The sequence below is a fragment of the Anguilla anguilla genome, chromosome 2, assembly GCF_013347855.1.
Source record: "Anguilla anguilla isolate fAngAng1 chromosome 2, fAngAng1.pri, whole genome shotgun sequence".
Lineage (NCBI taxonomy): Eukaryota > Metazoa > Chordata > Actinopteri > Anguilliformes > Anguillidae > Anguilla > Anguilla anguilla.
Genome location: NC_049202.1, coordinates 26367685 through 26377720, shown reverse-complemented (window position 1 = coordinate 26377720; position 10036 = coordinate 26367685).

The window sequence follows — 10036 nt, the reverse complement described above, 5'->3', positions numbered from 1 at the left end:
TATCAAAACCCCTGAATAAAATATAATGAGAGCAACTCTTGTGGGAGGTAAAATATGACTTCCATCAGGGACATGCAGATGAGATGGCTACATTGGCTCGAGCCGCTGCCCCTTTGTCCTCTGGCTGAAATGCCCCTCTGGTCCAAATAAATTATTATTATTATTATTATTGTGTTGTTGCTGCTGTTATTGTTATAATTATACGTATAATTATATAACGTGTGAGTACATGTGTGAGAGAGTGAGTTTTCATACAATGTCATGATGTTGTGTGCTGAAGTCGGGGTGGGGGGGCTTTTTCTTGGGTTGAGCCCCTGCCCCTCAAAATGTCTGTGCACGCCCCTGACTTCCATACAGACCTTCCTCTCACACTCTACAGACAATTTAGAGTCTCCAAAATAACCTCACCTGCATGTTGTTGGACTGTGAAACCAGGCTGCTGGTGACCCTCTCTGGGGGTTGGATTAAATAAGTAGTTTTTTCTAGTGTCTCACCTTTCATTACATTACAGGCATAGATGCTCTTACTATAACTTTTACATAACATATACATTGCATCCATTTATACAACTAGATATATACTGAATATGTGTACTGAATGCAGATTAAGGGTACAACGGCAGTGTCCTGTCACTGATTGAACCTGCAACCTTTAGGTTTAGGTTTCTTACCATTATACTATGCTGCTGCCATTCATTTCACTCTTGCCTTTTTGATCTTTGGAAATATTCACAACAATGCTGTTTGGCATTTATTCCCAACCATTCTGTCTGTGATGTCCTTCTGGCACATCTTTGTCCAATGCAGGAGGAAGCAGTGGGAAGTCAAACCTCTAGAACTCTCTTCAAGTACACTTGGCTTACCCCATCAAAAGTATTCTCCTAGTCTAAACTGAGAAGGCTCAAGGGTGACCTTCTCTCCCCAGAGTGGATTATATAACACCACTCACAAGTAGCTGGTTGTCTGTGATTGGCCTTCTTACAGAGATAAGGTTGATCAACCCCCAGTTCCAGAGATCCATCAGTTCTTCTTCTTTAAGACAAGTGCCACTGAACTCTGTGAATCACATAACTGCTCCTGTCTACCACACTGAAAAATTCGACCACGTTGTCCTTCTAGAGATTGCACAGAGCCAGTTAGAAATGAGCTGGGATCCAGTTAGGGCTGTGTGCTTTGTGCTGGTTTAAGCAACACACATGACCTGGATAAGATACTCAGAGCTCAAATAGTTCATGTTCAATTGGTTTCATGTTCTTCCCCCACCCATAAAGTGGCTCCATAATGATTGGGACAAAGATATATTTTTCCTTGATTTGGCTCTGTACTCCACAATTTTAGATTTGTAATCAAACAATTGTCATGTGGTTAAAGTGCAGATTATCAGGTTTCATTAAAGGGTATTTTTATACATTTGGTATGACCATGCAGAAATGATTAAACTTTTTACACATAGCCCCCCCATTTCAGGGCACCCTAATGATTGGGACATATTAATGTTATGGAAATGAAACGAGTCATATTTAATAATTTGTTGCTTATTCTTTGCATGCAGTCAATGACTGCTTGAAGTCTGTGACCCATAGACATCAGCAGGTGCTGAATACTATATTGTCTGGTGATGCTCTGCCAGGCCTGTGCTGCAGCCATCTTCAGCTCCTGCTTGTTTTGGAGGCTAGTTGCCTGAAGTTTTCTCTTCTGCATATGAAACGCATGTTCAATTGGATTCAGATTGGATGAATGACGTGGCCACTGAAGAACTTTACAGTTTTGGCTTTGAAAAAATCCATTATTGCTTTAGCAGTTTGTTTTCTTTTTTTAAAATCTAGGATGAAGTGTCATCCAATGAGTTTGGAGGCATTTGCTTGAACCTGAGCAGATAAGATACTTCTATCGTCAACTGTAGAGGTCTTCCTTGGCATACCAGGCCCTTTGCAATTACTGAGCTCACCAGTGCTCTTTTTCTTCTTAATGATGTTCCAAACAGTTGATTTTGGTAAGCCTAAGGTCTGGCTTATGTCTCTGACTGTTTTAAAAAAAAATTATTTCTCTCTCACAATGACTTCTTTCACTTTCATTGGCAAAACTCTGCTCCCCATGTTCACAAACACCAATAACAGACTCCAAAGGCAATCAAAAGCCTAGAATCAACACTAGATACTGAAAGATCTCTTATACCTCTATCAATGAAGGAATTGAACACACCTGAGTAATTTGAAACACCTGTGATGCCATTTGTGCCAAATGTTATGGTGCCCTGAAATTGGGGGACTATGTATAAAAAGTGCTGTAACTTCTACATGGTGAACCAAAAAATAAAAATACCCTTTAATAAAAGCTGAGAATCTGCACTTTAACTAATTGTTTGATTACAAATCTAAAATTGTGGAGTACAGAGCCAAATTAAGAATAAAAAACACTGTCTTTGTCCCAAACATTATGGGGCTCACTGTGTGTCCAGCCAGCTCAGCAATATATCAATGAGAGCTCTGTTACTTGGTCTTATAGTGTATAGATCCTTGTAAAACTCTAGAACTCCCTGGCCACTTCCCAGAATTCAGTCTCCTCAGATACCACTACCGCTCTGCTGTTATAAAGGGAAAATATGTTATCAACTTTGGACTATGCCCTGTGGAAAAGAAAAAAAAAACATTATGCATTTCTCATCCTGCTGGAGGATCTGGAGCTTGGAGCAGAATAGAGAGTGAGGAGGCTTTGTTTGACTTCCACATGCTTGTTGCTGGAATACAGGCCTTGGGACTAGAGAACGCTCAGTCTCTGCTGTGAAGGTCACGAGCATTGCTTTTTTTCTTTGAAAAATGAAAGAGTCGCACTTTGGTGTCCTGGAGGTGGTTAGTGTTCATTCACCATGGACCTCTGTCCCTTTTTTGTATCAGTTTCTCCCAGCCTAAGGACACAGTCACCATGTGGTTGTTTGAGAAGAGCATTGCTCGGATGGAAAAAGTGTGCACTCTCAGGCCTGGGGAGATCAGGAACATGCCAATTCCTGAAGAAGCAGCACTGGAGGAGCTCATCCACTTGTGTTGTGGGGGGGAGAGTTGATGCCTCTTTTTTGATTTGTCAAATGCTTTACTGTTGATTATATTGTAAAATGGAAGGTCTCTCAAACTTGATGAAAAATTATGTTTATTTACAGGAATAGCAGTTGTCAGAAATACATGAAACGTATTCTGGAATCAGAGGTATTAGTCTGAACCTTGTTATCCAAGTCTCCTTTTTTGGAATAGTTCCTGATCACCCACTCCAGCTGCTATTCTCTAATTGAGTCGCTACGATGCCGATTGGTGGTGACAAATTGTCTCCTATGCTTATAACCTGAATTGTCCTTGATAAGTTGACCGAAACTATCTGGGCAGCAGGCATGGTTGATCTGCTATTGTTTCAGACTTGAGTGGATTACAATATGGACTTTACAATGTCTATTTGTATTATTTATACATTTTGCTGATGGTCCTGTGTGCAAGTTATCTGGGCATCTACTCACCCCTGGAAATTCCACTCGCAGGCCTCTGTTCCTAACTGCCCAGTGAGCTCTGTCCTGAAAAGATGAGGGGGTTTCCCCCAAGGGTCCACTGTAGCTCCAAGGGGGTCCATGGTGTGGGATCTGCGGTTGGCTGCTGGACTGGATAGGCCTGGGGCCAGACACTGGGTGGAGAATTTTTGGTGTTTGGATTTAGTGCTGCGTCTGGGTTATCTTTGGGAGAAGATGGTTTGTTCACTCAGGGACTACCTTTGACCTGATACTTGTTTGATTTGTGTGTCCAGTGTTCTGATCCTGAGGTGGGGGTAGGGGTAGGGAATGAGGGGGAGGACAAAGGGGGCATGGTGCTGGCCCTGGCCCTGTTGGCATATAAGAGCGGGAAGTCACAGAATAGATAGAAGCCCCCTCCCTCTGTAGAGTTTACCAGGTTTCAGGTCCCATCATGTCATGGTCTCATATTACATTACATTACATTACAGGCATTTGGCAGACGCTCTTATCCAGAACGACGTACAACAAAGTGTATAACCATAACCAGGAACAAGTATGACGAAACCCCTAGAGAGAAGTACCGGTCCAAGTACAGGGAACAACCGCATAGTTCAACTTGGACCCTGATGGTTAAACTGATTAACACTAACAACGAGAACGGCAACAACGCAATCTATGGAAAAATAAAAATAAATAAAAATACAAGTAATCGTTAAGACATTTGATGCGCCTAAGTCACCTATGAAACAGCTGCCTAGTTACAACCCTAAGTTTAGTCATTTACAGGGGGGAAGGGAGGGATGGGGAGAGGTGCAGCCTGAAGAGGTGGGTCTTCAGTCGTCGTTTGAAATGGGTCACAATCTCAGCTGTTCTGACCTCCACAGGGAGGTCATTCCACCATCGTGGGGCCAGAACAGACAGGAGACGTGTTCTGGAAGTGCAGGTGCGAAGAGGGGGAGGTGCTAGGCGTCCTGAGGTAGCAGAACGGAGGGATCTGGCTGGCATGTAAGGTTTTTCACTTGACCACAGTGCAAGTTGCAGCTAAATAGCAGTTCTTGCATGGTTTGCGCATTGAATGATAGAACACTGAACCCCTGTTTCTCCATAGCTGCATAGTCACCACATTGACAAAGCATGATGGTGGTAGTGACAACTGCATTAAAGTGATGATTTGACTGCTGACATCATCTCAATGCACAGCTTAGAATGGCAACAGCAAACATGGAGGAAGAAGTCAGCCTGATTTTGTTTTACCTGTAATGTTGTTGTCTGATAATCAGACAGATAGCAAAGGTCAAAGAGGCAAGAAAAAAAGTATTGTGATTTTAGAATTGTGTTTTTTGTTGTCTTGTTTCAGGTTTATTATTTAAAAATGACACCCTTCAGGCATATGATCGATGCCGAGTTCCCTCAAACACAGCAATATTTTTCAAAAGACATTTTCATTTCTTTTATTTCCCTCAAGCTCCTGCTGAATTTTATCCTCTTACCAGATGGTGATGCGAGCTTGGAACTAGTTATTAATTCATACTGTCCTACTTTTATTTATTTATTTACTTATTTTCAGTCAGGTCCATACGGATTTGGACAGTGACACAATTTTCATCATTTTGGCTCTGTATGCCACCACAACAATGGATTTGAAATGAAACAATCAAGATGTGATTTAAGTGGACTTTCAGCTTTAATTTAAGGGTTTTGTCAAAAAATATTGTATGAACAATGTAGGAATTACAACCATTTTTATACATAGCCCCCCTAAATTTAGGGGCTCAAAAGTAATTGGACAAACTAACATAATCATAAATTAAATTGTAATTTTTAATACTTGGTTGCAAATTCTTTGCAGTCAATGACTGTCTGAAGTCTTGAACCCATAGACATCACCAGACGCTGGGTTTCTTCCCTGGTGATGCTCTATCCTCTACTGCAGCTGTTTTCAGTTCCTGCTTGTTATTGGGGCGTTTTGCCTTCAGCAAGTGAAATGCATGCTCAATTGGATTCAGGTCAGGTGATTGACTTGGCATTGCAGAACATTCCACTTCTTTGCCTTAAAAAAGTCTTGTGTTGCTTTTGCAGTATGCTTCGGGTCATTGTCCATCTGTGCTGTGAAGCGCCGTCCAATGGGTTTTGAAGCATTTGGCTGAATCTGAGCAGATAATATAGCCCTATACACTTCAGAATTCATCCTGCTGCTTTTGTCAGCAGTCACATCATCAATAAATACAAGGGAAACAGTGGCAGCCATACATGCCCATTCCATAACACTACCTCCACCATGCTTCACAGATGAGGTGGTATGCTTTGGATAATGAGCAGTTCCTTCCCTTCTCCATACTCTTTTCTTCCTATCATTCTGGTACAAGTTGACCTTTGTCTCATGTGTCCATAGGATGTTGTTCCAGAACTATACAGGATTTTTAGATGTTTTTTTGGCAAACTCTAATCTGGTCTTCCTGTTTTTGAGGCTTACCAATGGTTTACATCTTGTGGTAAACGCTCTATATTTACTCTGGTGAAGTCTTCTCTTGATTGTTGAATTTGACACAGATACGCCTACCTCCTGGAGGGTGTTCTTGATCTGGCGAACTGTTGTGAAGGGGTTTTTCTTCACCAGGGAAAGTATTCTTCTGTCATCACCAAAGTTGTTTTCCGTGGTCTTCCAGGCCTTTTGGTGTTCCTGAGCTCATCAGTGCATTCTTTCTTTTTAAGAAAGTACCAAATAGTTGATTTGGCCACACCTAATGTTTTTGCTATCTCTCTGATGGGTTATTGTTTTTTTTCAGCCTAATGATGGCTTGCTTCACTGACAGTGACAGCTCTTTGGACTTTATATTGAGAGTTAACAGCAACAGATGTCAAATGCAAATGCCACACTTGAAATCAATTCTAAACCTTTTGTCTGCTTACTTGTAAATTAAATAATGAGGGAATAACACACACCTGGCCATGGAACAGCTGAGCAGCCAATTGTCCAATTGCCTTTGGTCCTTTAAAAAGGGGGGGACGACATATAAAAAGTGCTGTAAATCCTACACCGTTCACCTGATTTGGATGTAAATACCTTCAAATTAAAGCTGAAGGTCTGCACTTTGAGCTCATATTCATTATTTAATTTCAACTCCAATATGCTGTGGTAGACAGCTAAATAACAATAACAATAACTTTGTGTTTTATACTGATGAGGCTGATAATGATTGATACAATCTATTATTATTATTATTATTATTACTATTATTATTATTATTATTATAATGCAATATATATATTCAGCACTTCAGTATAAGGGTACTTTTTGTGGTGATTGTGGTGATGAGAGTAATTAGACACCAGAGGTAGATTTTGATTGTTCACACTTCACACTTTATTGAGCTGTCTTATTAGCTCACCTATACTATGCCATTCTACAGTCAATATCTGGGACTAAATATTGAGTAAATACATAACTTTACCATTGGTTTTAGGCGTAGAGATGTCCCTTTTGAGACTGAGTGGCCATATATTGTCTTGGACAATCCGTTTGTGAAATATACACGCATTTGTGATGCCTGGGTACCTTCCAAAATAGCTGTGCGTAATACCACACGTGGTGTTTACGGTGTTGTCGCCCTTTTTAGTACAGTCTGGCTTGATTGACAATTAATGTATTCAGTAGGTGAGAGTATAAGCTTTCTAACGATGTATAACGTGTCTAATCTTGCTTTTGGAATAGCATTTTATAGGTCAGCGTAACCGAAAATTTTCTTATCATCGCATTCACTTACGCATTCACTCTGTGGTGGTAGCAGTAAAAGACGCTGCGCCTAATGAAACGTTGTTAACAATTTTTCGTAATTTCTTGGAAAATACTGTAATCTTTTCTTGCATAGGTTCAGATTGAACTCATTTATGGAGCCCAGCAAGCCGTGTAAAATGATCTCTGTACTACCACTTATATTTTCACAGGTTTTAATCAATCCAGTAATTAGGCAGAGATACAGGAGCAAGGCGGTCACAGGCTACTGCTAGCGGTACAAACAAACCTTCAGCTACGGCTGAATTACCGTCTAGTAAATCAGTGACAAACACCTATTCTAAAAGAAACAAACAAAACACAATTACTATACAAGCAACGCACTATCCCCGCCCACATTAAAAACCCCCTACATTCAATTCCATACATAGTGTTCAAATGAAACCCACCAGCAACGTAGGCCAAACAAATCGCCGCTTATCCCACCTCACAGCGGGTCGTTCAATCCACTATAGTAGATAATAAAATATTTACTTCACTTCCTATAAAAACCAACTTCGTCACCACTCATTACACATGTTAAACTAATCCTTATTACTCTCAGCGCATCGGGAGAAATCGGACAACAGACAACATAGCAATACAAACATTTAACTTAGGATTCAAAGAGCGTGCTTGAATTTGACGGCGCTGCTTCCCTGGCATAAAATGCAATGCTGTTCTCCCAAGTGCATATGTTTGTGCAGATCAAACAGACCTTTTTAAAGGGACCATTTCCTCCCTCGTGAATTCCCACTTCCTTTGGAAACCCCTCCCACAGGGTGAAAACGTCCTTCACTGGGTCACACTCTTCCACCCCCAAATTTCCTCATTGTCTCAATGAGGGGATTTTAACTACATACTCTCCTATGGCTGACACTGCTTCTCGACCGAGGCTTGTCGCTAAAGCTGTAAATATGTCTTTAAGAACTGAAACATAAAGGGATTCTGAGGTTACAGGTCATTGAGCTGCAGCCCCATATTATACCCCCCGATCCCTAAACACCGGCCGCGGCAGACGATATGGATTTGAATGCTTTCCTGCCATGCTTCTTCGAGATCTTTGGGGGCCCCCTGGGGAGAAGGGCTCAACATCACCATCGTCTGAGGAAGTTGAACTTGAAGACAATGTGAACCCCTGCACTATGTAGGGTCTTACTTGAGGAGAAGACGGACTACCATCTCCATGCTCCAATGTATTTGAACTTGAGCGCCGCACCTCCTGTCTAGAGTGGGATTCCATTTGAGGTACCCCAGCTTCAGTACTCTCTTCTTTAGACATGGTCAAACTTGGGGGATCGACCTCCTGCTCATCTTCCTTGCTTCCGCCCAGGGCCCCCCCTCTAGGTGCTGACCGATGGTCTGTGTCTCCCTCAAAGTTATCATCTGAGGCCAGTGCCTTGTGGACAGTGCCCGGTGCCCCTGAAGGATGAACATCTTGATGATGCTCCCTCAACCTGGGTCCACATGGCCGCAACTCCGTTCGATGCACATTCTTGGGTGGTCCTGACTGATCTATTGGGGCCACTGTATAAACTGGTTGGTCCATTGGAAGCTGTGCGAGCACCCTGAATGGTGTGGTCATCCAGATATCTTGGATTTTGTGTCTCCCACTAAAGCTATGGTTCTTCTTATAGACTAACTGCCCCACCTGTAGTGTGCTATCACGTGAGGGAGGCCCAGTGCACCGTCTCCGAGCTTCTGCTGCATGTTCCATTTGCCTTCTTGCATGGCTGTAAGCCCCCTGGAGGCGCTCCTGGTGCTTCTGAACCCACTCATCCACCGTACTGCAGAACTATTCCTGCTGTCTACTCAACAAAACATCCATGGGTAAGTCAGAAGACTGCCCAAACATTAAGAAGTAGGGAGTATACCCCATGCTTGCATATTCCATGATGTTATAGGCAAACACCACTTCTGGTAGATGTTCGACTCACCTTCTCTTTCTATCCTGGGGGAGAGTGCGAAGCAGGTTATGCAAGGTGCGGTTAAACCGTTCACATTGGCTATTCCCTTGTGGGTGATATGGTGTAGTATGACTTTTCTTCATCCCATATATTTTGCACAAAGATTGAATGACTTCCGCTTCAAAACATCTGCCCTGGTCTGAGTGGATACGCTCAGGAACACCATACCTCTGGATTCATTCCCTTACTAACATCTTCGCCACTGTTGTGGCTCTCTGATCTCGGTGGGGGCAGCAACAGTGAATTTAGAAAAAACGTCAGTAAGTACCAGGACATTCTCACGGCCATCAGTCTATGGCTCTAGGACGGTGAAGTCCACTGCCAACTCCTCCAACGGCTTCGAGGCCAGCAAACTGGCAGTGACTACATTGCGCTGGGGAGCCTTGGCCACAATGCATCGCTCACACCCCTTGCAATAGTCCTCAATATCCTGGTGCATCCCTGGCCAGTAGTGCCAACCCCTCAGTAGCTCGAAGGTCATCTTCACGCCCTGATGCCCACACTTATCATGCATGCTCTCTAATACCTCAGGTTGAAGAGTTTTTGGCAAGAGCAGCTGGTTCACTGGCCCCTCTCTTGTATCAGTCACATGTCGGTAGAGGACACCATCCGCCACCACAATCTTCTCCCACTGTCGCAAAAGCTCCAAAGTCTCTGGATTCTCCCCCTCTTGTTCACGATGGCCTGGTTTTCGCTTTTGATTCCAGTGCTTTAGAATACTATTATTATTGAGGATCTCTGGGCATAGCTAAGCCATATATTTGCTGATAGACCTATCTGACATAGTTTTCTGGGACAAAACAGAAGC